The following is a 12,745-nucleotide window of genomic DNA, read 5'->3' on the forward strand; positions in this document are numbered from 1 at the left end:
ACAAACAAATTAAAAAAAAAACCCACAATGAATTGTCTCAAGTATTAAAAAGCTTCTAAAATTAAGTGACTGGATATGTGCCTTTTCCCCTTAAAGGCTCTCTTTTTAGGTATCTGTTCATAATTATAGACAAAAGACTTCACTGTGCAGTTTCCCCCAGGGACATGTTGAGCTGTAAGAGGAGTGAGACAAGCAAGGCTGTCCCTGACTGTCCCTGACTGTCCCTGACTGTCCCTGACCTCTAAATTTTGGACAGCTCCAGGCTTAGCCTATGGATCTTAGCCTACCTGCTGATGACTCCCCCCAAGTTCAGAGCTCCAGCTCAGCTCTTGCCCTCCAGTCCTAGATGTATGTCCAGCCACCTGCTCGGTGTCTCCACTGGAGCATGTGACAGAGCAGATCGTGGCCAAGACTGAGGCCCCAGTCTTAGCCCCGGTTTACTCTTGTGGCCTTTTTCATTCAGCTTATCTTTCTTTATTGCTCAGGGGAAAAAAAAGTTAGTGTCTTTGACCTTTCCTCTCATTCTCTGTCTCTTCTAGGCCTACCTTTAAGTAACTGACCACGTGCCTTACCTCCAGTACTGTCACCTAACTACCTCCCAGTATTCACCCTCCACCTTCAGACTGTTCTCACCATAGTCCTTGATGGTTTGGATCAAACACCAGATCTAGTCAACATCTTCCCATTAGAGTAGGAAAGGCCAGCCCATCATCCTAGCACTATTTGTTTAAAACAAAGGCGAGCACTCGTGCCTTTAGCCCACGGACTCAATAATCACCTTTCTTACTGCCACTAAAGCAGGACTCATCTGCTTTTTATTTTATATGAAGATACCACTTTCTCCCTAAGAACACTGAGCCTCTGGTAAAGCTGCTCATTTCCTGCTCAGCATCACTGAGTCAGTGGACCGCTGTGTCCCAAGTCGCCGCACAGGAATATGAAATACTGAGCATCTCCAAAAGCTCAGTTAAGAGTTGGTTCCAGGGCTGTAGAAATGTAGCCCATGCCCAGCAGTCAGGAGGCCTGGGTTCAGTCCTTAGATCTATTAAAAGAAATTCTACATGTAATTTCTTGTTCCATCACCATCCTTCAAGGAACCTCAAGAGAGCTTTTTCAATCTATATTCTTGAAACAATAGTATGTCATGCCAGGTTGACCTTTGCAAACAAACAAAACAAAAAAAAAAAACCTGTGGACGCCTTATGTGTGTTTCTGAAAGTGGGTATTTTTTGTGTTGATGAGGAAACTATGTACATCAAGGATCTTCTAAAGCAAAATGTAGGGTATGGTTATGAAATGACTGGGTAAAGGTGCTTGCTGCCCATTCTGACAACTTGAGTCCAGTCCCCAGGATCCACATGGTGGAAGGAGAGAACATGTTCCCTTAGATTGCCCTCTGACATGTCATGCATCAAAGAACATACGTGTGCACACATACAAAATACATCTTAAGAAATTTAAAGATGTAATAAAAATTACTGTCTGCACCACAATTTCAACATTTGTTATCTAGTAAAGGTAAACTTTTTAACATAGAGTACATTTATAGTTTTCTTAACAGTGGGACTATGCAGATAGTAAACAGGAGAACCTGAGTTTGATCCCCTGAAGCCATGTGCAAATACCAGGCATAATGACTGTGCACACAATAGCCCTGGGGAGGCAGAGATCCAGCAGACAGCCTTGCCTGCTTTAGCAAGCTATAAGCCAATGAGAGACAGCCTAAAAAAAGAAAAGGTGGACCTGAGGAATGACACTAGAGTTTATTCTCTGGTTTTCATATTTAACATGCACACATGAACCCATATACACACACAAACATAAAAAGTGAATTTCTCTAAACAAGCAATTCTCAACCTGTAGATTATAACCCTTTTGGGGGTCGAATGACCCTTTCAAAGGGGTCGCATATTAGATAGCCTGCGTATCAGATACTTCCAATTCATAACTACCAGAATTACAGTTCTGAACTAGCAATGAAACAGTTTTATGCTTGGGGGTCGCTACAACATGAGGAACTATAGTAAAGGATCACAGAATTAGAAAGGTTGAGAACCACTGCTCTAAACATAAAGGTCTTTGTCTTAGGGTTTTTATTACTGTGGTGAAGAGACACTGTGACCATGGCAACTCTTATAAAGGAAAACATTAAATTGGGGCTGGCTTACGGTTCAAAGGTTTAGTCCATTGTCATCATGGCAGGAAGCATGGAAGACAATGCTGGAGCAGCACTGAGAGTTGGACATCTGGATCCACAGGCAGCAGAAAAAATTGACATTGGACTTCCCTTGTGCTTTTGAAACCTCAAGGCTTGCCCCCCAGTGACACACTTCTTCCAACAAGGCCACACCTCCTAAGAGTGCCATTTCTATGCATCTGTGGGCGCCATTTTCATTCAAAGCACTACAGTCTCTAAAAGTTGGAATTCCAGGGTTGGGGATTTAGCTCAGTGGTAGAGCTCTTGCCTAGCAAGCCCCAAGGCCCTGGGTTTGGTCCTCAGCTCTGGAAAAAAAAAAAAAAAAAGTTGGAATTCCATTGCTAATTGTTGAAACTGCCCTCTTGCCCTCTTGAGTGATCTTCCCTTATTAGTAGTGGATAAAATGTGCTGTGACTAAGGGCCCCTCAGCAGAGTCACCATACTGATTAATCTTCTCATTGCTATGAAGGGTTTATTTTGATTCACACTTTGAGGGGAGTGGGTGCAGACTGCATGCAGACATGCAGGCTGCTCTGTGGTCATGGGGACATGCAGATGGAACTTATCTCTTCATGGCAGCAGGACAGGAACAAAGCCAGGACAGGAAGTAGAGCCTGGCATTAAAGCTCAAGACTAGGCCCCAGCTGCGAGCCTCAGCCACGGCTGGTGTGCAGTGTGGTTACCACCAAGCTCCATCGCGGGCTACCCAGGAAGAGGCCCAGGAAGAACGAACGATCCCTGAGTCCTGTCTGGCACTCGGACCTATCTGGTTGAGCAGAGACAACCCTACCCTGGAGGAGGACCAGTCACTACCCACATGGATGGCCACGCAGGCGCACCTGCTACACCAGGGTCTAGCGCTCAGTCTGGGAGCCCCGGGGCTGCCCTTCTGCAGCCGCGTGGGGCCCCGCCCATCACCCATTGCCCCACCCTGGACTGTCTGAGACAGGCGCGTGCCACTAAGTTCCCTACGGCAAGACTTTTTTTTTTTGTTATTGTTGTTTTTGTTTGTTGTTGTTTGGTTTGGTTTTCTCGGGACAGGATTTCTCTGTGTAGCCCTGGCTGTCCTGGAACTCACTCTGTAGACCAGGCTGGCCTCAAATACCCACTGATTACACCTGCACCTGCACCCTCTAGCCGGACTCATGGGCTCAAAGCAAGCAGTAAGTACTACCTTTCCCTTTTGCTTTCCTTTAGTCTGTATTTATGACCTTCCTGTCCTCCCAGGACTATTCCCTGACTACAGAACCCTGCTGCTGCTGGTCCTGCCTCAGCCCCCTCCCCCACATTGACTCCCCCTCCCCCCAGCATGTACCTTCTGGTGTGTAGTAGAAAATGAGTCTGACTGTACAAATTCAACCCTGGTGTGTGCAGAAGTTAAAGTCCTCCTAAAGTGAATACAATTATCCCTGCCTAAGAAAAGGGAAAAAAAAAAAAAAAAAAACCCTCAAAACCAGCCCTCATTGACCTGCTTTCTCCAGTGAGTCTCTATGGCCTGAAGATCTCATAATGTCTCAACACAGTGCCATCAGATGGAGAAGCGTGCAAAGACATGGGTCATGTCATACTGAAACAACACCATCTTACTGAGAGCAGATAACAAGGGAGCTGTGGGCCAGGCCTTCTTTGGTTTGAGCATTTCATGGATTTTTTTTTTTTTCTAGCTTTCTGCTTATCTGCATAGTTAATGAAGCAGACAGTGCAAACCAAACAGTTTGCTTGGCAAGTAGCAGCATCCTCTGCCCAGCCCAGAAGGCAGGATAGGAAGAGAAGGAAATTTAAGGGGATGCAAGAGAAAGGAGTTTCTAATCTTGGAGTTAGAAGTACTTTGTTCACTGAGATTCAAGAACTAAAGTACAACCAGCAAATTTGCTTTGAAGATTGCCTACAGAGATAATATTCTGTTTTCTAAGAACCTCAGACAAGCGTATTAAAAACAGTAAATAAAATAGCACTCCCCCCAAAAAAAACCTCAAAACTACCTTACAATTTTTTTTACAAAAAATAAAATGCCTGAAGAAAAAAAATAAACAAACCAGCTTGTATTGTTGTATTTGTTTTTAGAACACTGCTTAATCTTCAAATCTTATTTAAATTATCCTATGTCCTTTGAGCGATGCAACTTGGAAATCCACAGAATCATAGACACCTAAATGTGACTTTCTTGCAAGCTGACTGATGTATTAAGTGTGCACTGCCCTTTTTTGTCTCTGGAGTCTGCTGTGTCTGGGATACATACTGAAAGATAGAAAAATCATAAGTTGATCCCCTGAACCCTACTCTTAAAAGCAAAGACATAAAAACCTGTAAGTCAAACACTGTGTTGCCTCAGTCCCAGGAAATTAGCTGACCATTTGAACAGATGGCCCTAACTAAACAAATCTTAAGATTCATGGTGTCAGGATGCTATGGGCCCGAGATTAGCTTGGCCGGGCTTTGAACTAACAGCCCTGAGACAGTTGGTGCCAGGATGCTAAAAGTTTGAGATAAGCCTGACCCCCTTGAACTGGAGCTCATGATATATAGTGTGAAACTGGTTCGAAATAGCCAATTATAAAGTGACACACCATCCATCTTAGGAATTTGAAATCAAATGTATCAATGACCTAGTGACCTGTTCTCCCTCCTTCCCCCTTCCCTAACTCCACTCTCAGCCTTCCCTCTTCCCTAACTCCACCCCCACCTGGTTTGTAGATTCCCCCTTAAAAGCTGTAAACTTCTTTTGTTCTTTTGCTGAATTCCGCTGCCCCTGCGCGGGCTTGAAGGAAAGACAGCCCTGGCTAGCCAGTAAACCTCTTGCGATTTGCATCAAGTTGTGTTTCTCGTGAGTGATTTGGGGTGTGTCTGCAGTTCTCCACGGATCGGTGAGGTCCTTTTCATTTGGGTTTTACAATACTAATGTCATTTTCTTAGGCATCGCTCTCTAAAATGTCCACACTTACTAAGCATGCACTGTTGTTTCTTATTTCCACTTAATAAACTCACTGACTTTTGCTTCACTCTGACGCATCCTGACATTCTTTCCTGTGCCTGGTCAAGGACCTAGCTTCATTTGGGTGATGGTCTCAGGATGAAACTCCATATAGTCTGGCAACAGTGTTGGGCTGGTCTCCCTGATACTGCTGATAGCTCCACTGTCCTGTTGCTTGCCTTCTCATCTGAAGAAAAGTACAAGGTCCTTTCTGGCCCCAGAAAGGTCTCCTCCTGCCTTCTTTTCCAAAATCAGAGTCAGAACAACTAAAGGTCATCATTTCAGTATTTGGAAATAATTTTGGAGTTATAGAACAATCATAAACATAGGACAGGAGAGTCTTCCTGTATTCTTTCCCTAACATCTTTAATCATGGTACATTGCAAACAAAGACGTTAACATTGTTACAGCATGTTAAATCACAGGCTTTATGCACACTTCACCAAATATTCCACTAATATCCTTTCCTTTTTCAGAATCTAATCCAGAAATCCTGTTACACTAGGTAAAATAGCATCAACGTTGTATCTATATTTTGGAAGTTCTGCTTACTCAAGTAGTTTCATTGCATGAAGTGGGGAAGGGAGAGTATCCAGGCCAGCTAACCCTATTAAACTTATAGAACTGGTTAGTGAATTCACTGTGGAGGCGAAAAACACATTTACTTTAGCCCCTAGTGCATACATCTGACAGAACGGGATATCTCTGATTCTATTTAAAATTTCTAGCATTTTCTCTTCAACAGTCAGTAACTTAATTGCCTCTCCCTTTCTCTGGCTTCTCAATAATTGTCCTGTGTCTAAATGAGTTTAGAATGAGCACGATTGTATATACCAACGTTATTAACAAGTGTCGGCAGAGCTCTGAAAATAGTGCCTGGGAGTCACTTGTTTCAGAACTCAGAACAGAAGACATCCAGCTCCTGCTAACTCCTACCCATGGCTAATTAGGAAAAAAAAAAAAAAAGAAAGAAAGAAGGAAAGAAAAAAAAGAGTTCCAAACCCACATGACAACTTCAGCCCGAGTTTCATCCTTGAGGGAAAAAAAAAGCTGGCTTCATTGTCACAGGATTTGCGTGGAAAACTAAAACTGGCCTGGGGACATTTTCTTTAGCCACAAAAGAATAAATGAGTGGCTAAGAAACAGGCCCAAGGGTAATGAAAGCATGAAGGGAAAATGTGGGATTTGTTTTGAAGGTTGGAGACTGATCTCTGTTCTTCAAGAGCAGAACAGTTTTTAAATGTTCAGAGAACACTGTCATCACCTCGGGACTTCATGTGCCGAGACTCTTGCTGAGGACTGAACCTAGAGCCTCATGAATGCTGAGCAAGTGCTCACTCCTGAGCTGTGAACCCCAGATCCTCCATTCGTAATTTTCAATCCAAACCTTGGCTTTCAATTCAGCAAAGGGCCTGCTGTCCTCATCTCCACCCGTAACCCGTGACTCTTCCTAACCTCTTTTCCAGAGTCTCTGCTTCTTGTAGACTCACCCTTATCCACTCTCTGGAGCTCTGGAGCTGCCTTTCTAGTGTTACAGTTCAACTGTTGGACCAGTTCAGTGTCAGTATGAAGTCCAGCTAGAGGACTGGGCCTTTTAGCTCTCCTCACACTTGCATCTTTTAGTTGCCTCTTGCTGTTAACAGTTCTGAGCTTGGGGTGTGGGGGAGCCTTCATTTCCTGCTGATCCTTCAGAACCCCCACAGCTGTCTCCTCTCTGCTGCAGATTTCCATTCACTCTCATGACCATCTGGCCATCCCTCCTGCCCCTTTCCACACCTGATCCTGAACCCCCCATTCCCCGCCCCATCCCCTCTTCCCGCTCAGTTCCCTCACTCCATCTGCCTCTTATGACTGTTTTATTCCCCCTTCCAAGCCACAAACTGGAAACAACGTAGATGTCCCTCAACTGAATAATGGATAAAGAACAAGTGGGACATCTACACAACGGAATACTAGTCAGCTATGAAAAACAAAGACATCATGAATTTTGCAGGCAAATGGATTGATCGTGAGAGTATCATCCTGAGTGAGGTAACCCAGTCCCAAAAGGACATGCATGGCATATACTCACTTATAAATAGATTTTTTTTTTTTTTTTGGTTTTTTGAGACAGGGTTTTTCTGTGTAGCCCCAGCTGTCCTAGAACTCACTCTATAGACCAGGCTGGCCTTGAACTCAGAAATCCACCTGCCTCTGCCTCCCAAGTGCTGGGACTAAAAGCGTGCGACACCACTGCTCGGCTTACAAGTAGATGTTAACCATAAAATACAGGTACCATGTACACTCCACAGACCCAAAGAAGCTAGGTGAGAAGGAAGGCAACTAGTACTTTTGACAGCACAGCCATCTCTCCAGCCCCAATAGAAGCAAGGTGGACCACAACTTCCCAAAGCCACACCACCAACAGGGCACCAAGTCTTCAACTACAGGAGCATGGGCAGGACACCTCCTGCCTAACACATAACTAGTAGCAACTACCGTCACTCAGCTCTCACAAGGGCCAATCACAAACCTTACATTTCACCAATCAAAGGCTTGAGTTACTGGGGAGGCGTTCCCCTTCCTGTCCCCACAGGGGGAACTAGGTCATGTGAAGCTCATCAAGGCTGGAGTAGAGCCTCCCAAAGCTGGTACAGGTTACCTGAGGTAGTTGGCACTGCTGCAAGGCCTCCTGAAGCAGTAGTTGGAGCTTTAGCAGCAGCAGGAGTGGTGTTTCCTCAGAGGGACAGTGAGTGGCCACTTTCTCAAAGGAGCTGCTTAGCTGACACTTCCCTTCAAAACAGCAGACATAAAAGCAATGTCTGTCAGATCTGTCGGGGAGAAGATAAAGTTCCTAACCGTTCTGCCCTGGCAGAAAGCTTTGCTTGTTTAAAACATCGAAAGATGCTTACCCCATTTGGAGACCTCCTGCTTAACACTCACAAAGCTCTGGGTTTGAATCCTTGCACTGCATAAAACCGGGCATGGTGATAAATACCTGTGATCCCAGAACTTGGAAGGTGGAGGCAGAAAGGTCAGAAGGTCAACATCATTTTCTATTACATAGTTAGCGGCCAGCCCAGGCTATAAGAGACCCTATTAATTAACTGGTTAGTTAATTAATTAAACAACCAAAATGCTTACAGTAAAGACCTAACACAAAATTAACATTGTTTTCTTTTTGTCTTTCTGAGACAGGGTCTCACTTGTAGAGCCCAGGCTGGCCTTGAACTTCCTGCCTCAGCCTCCCAAGTTGCTGAGATTGTATACCTGCACCTGCAGGCCTGGCTTGTGGCTTATCTTCTAATTGTTTGTTATATCTTTGGATGAACAGAAAAGTTTCTTTAAGAGCTACTTTAGGGAGGAGGGAAAGAGGAGAGAGGCAAAGAGTTCTAAGTGTTACTAATAATGGCTACTATTTATTGAGAGCTTATTCTGGGTCTGGCATTGCTTTAACTGCTGTAAATATGTTTTCTTTTACAACAACCCCGAGATGTAAATTGCTGTTTAACCCAGGAGGTTAAGTGAATGTCAGAGATCTCATGGCAACTAGGGCTAGACTTAGCTAGCTAGATGGACCTATGTACTGGGCAGTGAGCAGTAGAACCAGGCCAGGGCAGCCCTTTCTCATGCCACCACCAAGCATCTCTTGCAGAATTCTTGGTGTTTCCCTCTTGGTTCCTTCTACAAGGGAACACCACATTGTCATTCTTAACAATGGAAATCCTGGCCCAAAGTACACCCATCACATAATCATTATCTGCAGTATAAAAAGGACTCCACTTTCTGTTTAAGACACTGCTTGTACTATTAACAGCGCAAGTTCATTGCTGAGATTGCACCTTGCTAGTTTTGAAATGTTATTTTGTATGGCACTTTTACCTCTGGGGTCTATAGCCTATTCAATCTGAATATCTCAATTGGCAGAAGAACACCAAGGAACCTCTGGATTTGATTGTTTATGTCTAGTCTGCAGTCCTGGCTGTTACTACAACTCCTCTGCCTACCTCTGCCTCCATGCTCACTCCCTAGTCCCAACACAGTGAAAAAGGCTTACTGCTGTGAGGACCATTGTACAGAGAATGGAGAGCCCAGACTCCACTAGCATCCTGCAAGGCAGATGGGGCTCACTGGTTTCTGGCATCTTGTGTGGATTCTACTGGGAACAGAAGCGGGTCCTATTCAGTCACTCCTCCATCCAGCCATCCTTCCAGGAAGGGACTTCTGCTTGTGCCAGGGGTAAATGTGGGGTCCATGGGTAGGGAATGGGGAGCTGGCCATCCCTCCTGCCCTTGTGCAGTTTGCATTCTGTGGGGTGAGAAAGATCATAAACCAGACTGCAGTGAGATGTATGAAGTGAATTAAAGTAAGTGTGAAGGCAAACAGCTGGAGACATTTTTTTACATGATGAATTCAAGGAAGCATCTCTCAAGGGAAGATAAAGAGCTGGCTGTGTGCAACGTCCAATGGGAGATGTTCCAAACAGAAAGAGCACACGTCTGGTTCTGGAACAAGAAAATGGAGAGTCTGAGGTACGGGCCTGTTCTTGAGAAGAGGCAAAAGCAGGCCTAAGTAGCTGGGGTATGGATGATAGTGATACCCGAGGTAGTGGAAAGGCCACAGAGCGGGATCCCTGAGGGTTAGACAGGAAAGACAGGACCCTGTGTCACTGTGAATATATCGGAACTAAACATTCTAGTGCTTTGACCCAGACCTCCTGGCTGCCTGGAGCACACAGCTTCTTACCAGATAGATGCCCCATGAAATCAGAATTGCAAGATCCTTCACTAAAATGTGCCTGCAGTCAAAACATGTATTTATGTGGTGGGGCCATCACCACAGAATCAATCCCTGGCTCACATGGGTTGAACTGATCTTAAGGTGTAAAAAGTAGAGACAGGACTGGGTCTTCACAGTTCTGGAAAATTTCATCCTTGGCTTCTGTGTGCCTGGAAAGGTTTGAGAGAAATTTGCATTCATTCCCTAAGGCAGGTTGAAGCCTTTCGACCAATTTTGAGCAAATCAGGAGGAGGAGGAAGAGGAGGAGGAAGAGGAGGAGGAGAAAGAGGAAGAAGAGGAAGAGGAGAGAAAGAGGAGGAAGAGAAAAGAAGAGGAAGAGAAAGAAGGAGAAGGGAAATAAGGTTATTTTAACCACAGTTATATCCAGACCAGCTGCAGAGAGTGTTATCAAATTAGTTGCCAAGAAAATCTACCTTGGGGTTTAAACTTACACTCTTGGGGAGATGGGGAGGGAGGAGTCTTTGAAAACAGTTCTGTGCCTTCAGTAGCTCACAATGCAGCCCTCCTTCACAGCCTGCAGAACAACAGGCCTTGACACTTTAATTGTTCTAATAGAAACCCGTTAATGGGGTTTTAGTAAAAATAGAACTCAAACAGCCTTCAAGTCTCCTGTTTTTCTGCAGCCAGAGATACTGGCTAGAGATTCATTTCCACAGTGGCACGGTTGGAAGTTACAGATATACAGGAGTATGGGTAAAAAGTTGGTATTTGAGGGCGCCAACAAAACCCAGGAGGTGATTGACTACAGCAAGGCCTGTCTCAGAGTCACCAGCAAACACCTCCAGCTGTCCCCCAGTCACAATGAAAGCTCCTTGGTTGTGCTCCTCTGCACCGTAGGGTGTGGATTCTGCTGCCCCTCAAGCCAGCTTGGCACTTCAAAAGATGGCTGGAGTGTCAGCTTTTGTCTCCTTCATAGTTTCAGATGGATCATTTCCCAAGTAGGGACCGGTGTCCGGCGTGAGAGCCCCCAGCTCCAGATCCCAGATTTGCCACTTTAGAGGCGCAGGATTTGGAGGTGAAGCCACTGTTCCTCATCTTCCACACCAGTAAAATGGAGACCATAGCTGCACTTTTAAAAAAAGAAAAAAAGTGCTCTGAGAAGACCTGTAACTTCAGAATGAGGAAGAAAGCCCCAGGGAGAAACTGGTCTGGGCCAGGGTCAGACCATCTACTTGGCTGGCAAAGTTACGCCTGAACCTACCCTCCTGCTTCTTTTATCTCAGACATACTCTTAATTGTCTGGCAGGCAGCCTAGAAGCAATTGGTTTCCCACCTGACTTTTTTTCGAAAATGATTGATTGATTGTGTTGTGTTTTATAAAAAAAGAAAAAGAAGCCAGGGATATGTTTGGTGGAGGCATGGTATGGTACAGAAAGGGGGTGCCTCTGTGGGCCCATGCTGAGGCATCCCTTCCCCCTGAGAGAACAACCACACAACAGTACAGTATAGAATAGAGTTTATTTGGGGCATGGGGAGGGGAGTTGAGGGGCTAGTCGAGACAGAGAAGGGGGTGGGGGGGAGAGAAAAGTAGAGGCCAGCCGTGAGCAGGTGGAAAGTGGGGAGGGGAATGGGGAGAGAGCAGAAAGACAGGAAGAGAGCAAGAGAAGAGAGAGCAAGAACAAGAGAGTGAGGAGGGGGCAAGCAGCCCCTTTTATAGTGAGTCAGGTACACCTGGCTGTTGCCCGGTAACTGTTGGGCGGAGCCTAGAAGAAATGCTAAGCAGATAGGGATCTTGTTTTGTAGCCTAGGCAGACCTGGAACTCACAGTCATGCCTTCCCTGAGAACTGGGATTACAGGCTTGTCTCACTTGATTTTTGTCACTTACCATTCTTGCTGTTCCCAGCTCCTCACAGTTACTGTTGTTTGGGATTCATTAATGCAGTGTGCCATAAAGTCACACAGGTGTTTACATACCACATGTCCTCTCACAAGACTGAGCCTGTGACCCAGATAAGTAGAGCCTGTTTGCAGCCCAATGAGGGGACATTTTGGAATTAGGGGCTGGTTTGGGGGTCCTGGGAATCACCTGACAAATGGTAAACAAGACCTCTCTGACTGAGCTACAGCCCAGCCCCGAGGGTGGCTTCCCTGTTTTAAAACTATATCACAACTAAACTATTTCAAGTGTACTGCACACTTGAAATTGATTCTATAAGTAATACTTGTTTCTTCATATACAGACTAACTTAATAAGTATCTCAAAACTCCAGAGCAAATAAAGCCCCTTTGTCACCATCTCCTACACAGGCACTAGGCTCTTAGTGCCTTCCTGGGGTAATTGTCACTTCCTTCCAATGCCTTTGTGCTTGCACACAAGCCTGTTGCCTGTGTTGGAACCTGGATATGTCTACTCAGATCTCACTACCTTGTTTGGATTTGGATAAAACAACTACAGGGTTTGTTGTGGGAAGGTCACCTTACTGTACCCTTACCTTCTATGAAGGGTTTGAACTCTGCGTAGATTTTCACAATGCTACACTAACTATTGCTGGACTTCTAGCAGATTCATGGGTAAGGCTTCCTGTCGGACACACTTTTGGAAATAGAACTGATACTCAAAGGATGCTCACATGATATTTGGGTGGCTGCTACAAAGGATCTGTTTTGCTAAAACAAGTTCCTTTAACTAGAAAAATAATTCATCTTCTTACAAATATGTAAACAACACAAGGATCAGAAGTTTTTAAACATGTAAACTGGAAAGCCAGTATGATGGTACATAGCCATAATATGAACAGGTAGAGGCAGGAGGACGTGGAGTTCACAAAGTCATCCTTAGCTCTACAGCCAGTTTGAG

The sequence above is a fragment of the Arvicanthis niloticus genome, chromosome 18, assembly GCF_011762505.2.
Source record: "Arvicanthis niloticus isolate mArvNil1 chromosome 18, mArvNil1.pat.X, whole genome shotgun sequence".
Taxonomy (NCBI): domain Eukaryota; kingdom Metazoa; phylum Chordata; class Mammalia; order Rodentia; family Muridae; genus Arvicanthis; species Arvicanthis niloticus.